We start from the raw sequence: 1,712 nt of genomic DNA on the forward strand, positions 1-1,712 counted from the left end.
GTCCTTCACATGCTGGTTACCATCACTTTGAAGGGAATGAGCATTTGTGGAGTAACTTCTGGGAGGTGGGTGCATCAGATGGCTCACCTAGGTGGCAAGGATGCTGTTGGCCTTTTGTGAGGCATAGGAAAAGATGCTGTTTAGCCTCGCTAGGAGGCCCGATGACAAGGTGTGGTCCCTATGGTAAGACAGCCTTGCAGCAGAATCATGCTTTCCTGGTGGGCTTTGGCACCAAGGACAGGAGGCTGGCATTGAAGAACACGGGCAAGCTTACTGCTTAGCATGAAGAGGCATCTCGCAGTGCGGGGTCTCACGGGTGCCAGTGGAAGGCCCAGGGGAATGGTGTGACCACTGAGTGACCACAGGCTGATGAAGTCTGACTCTGGGAGGTATCTGTCAGTGTTCTTTGCAAGCAGCTGAAACCAGCTTTGGCTAATTTAATCAGAAAAGGAATTTATTTTTTTGGAGGCTGGCCGGTACAAGAAAGCCTTGACCTTGGTGTTACAGGGCCATGCTCTAATAAACTGAACTAACTGGCCAGCCCAGAAAAGAAATTTATTAAAAGGACTTGGGCAGTCACAGAATCTTTAGGTGGACCTGAGAACAGAGCTTAGAGGTCACCCAGCCAGGAACCTGGCTGAAATCACTCCCTGGCTCTTGGCCTGTGAGCATTCCAGGGCCTGCCCTGCTGCCAGGCCCTGGACACAGCTTCTGCTGCCACTCCTCCCACCTCCTCCAGAAGGATCCTGCATGGTCCAGTCTGCACAGCAGTTCTCATTTCCAAATCAAAATCTGGGGTGGGTGCTTCTGGGAGCTACACTCAGGTCGCATGCTTGCAAAGGATGCTGGGAAGGTGAGTTCCCAGTGTTTTCAGCTTCCATGGTGGGATGGGTGGGCTCTATTTTGTCAGGTGATGGTATTCTCCAACATAGGAAGGGGCTTTGGATGCTGGGAGGCCCAAAGACTTAAATGTCCTTCACATGCTGGTTACCATCACTTTGAAGGGAATGAGCATTTGTGGAGTAACTTCTGTGAGGTGGGTGCATCAGATGGCTCACCTAGGTGGTGGCAAGGATGCTGTTGGCCTTTTGTGAGGCATAGGAAAAGATGCTGTTTTTTGGGCTGGCCAATCAGCTCACCTGGGGGGGTATGGTGCTGCTAATGCTAAGGTCACAGGTTTGAATCTCTATGCTGGCAAACTGTAAGAAGAAAGGGGTAAGATCCCTTTCCTCAGAATGCTTGACTGTAGTCTAGGTTCCTGATGCCAACTGGGCCCTTTGGACTTGGTTCCATTGTATGCTGAGAGCTCAAATCCACTCGGTCCCTGTCATTGGAAAGAGGCAACCACCCATGTCGACCCCACACCTATCCTCCCTGCATCTACCCAGAAACAACTGTGACCTTCTGGCTTCTGGTTGCCAGGGTCATGCAATCTTTGTGACATAGGTGTGTGGAGGATTGAGGTGACGGGCTGGCTTGCCTCCATTTCTACTCTACTGAGGCCTCTCCACACAGGTAGGGGCTTTGTTGCATCTTCAGGCCATACCTGGTAAGGCAGGTGCAGGTTGGTCCCCTCTGCCCTGGTGTCCCAATACACCTGGTGTTTCTCTCATGCCACCCAGGCTGGGCCCAGAGAAGGTAGAGCTGCGGACTCCTTTTCGAGCTGGCATCCGTGTTTAGGGGTGCCACTCTGGCCCTTCTCTCCCACCTGC

Source organism: Galeopterus variegatus, unplaced genomic scaffold (genome assembly GCF_000696425.1).
Source record: "Galeopterus variegatus unplaced genomic scaffold, G_variegatus-3.0.2 Scaffold1239, whole genome shotgun sequence".
Lineage (NCBI taxonomy): Eukaryota > Metazoa > Chordata > Mammalia > Dermoptera > Cynocephalidae > Galeopterus > Galeopterus variegatus.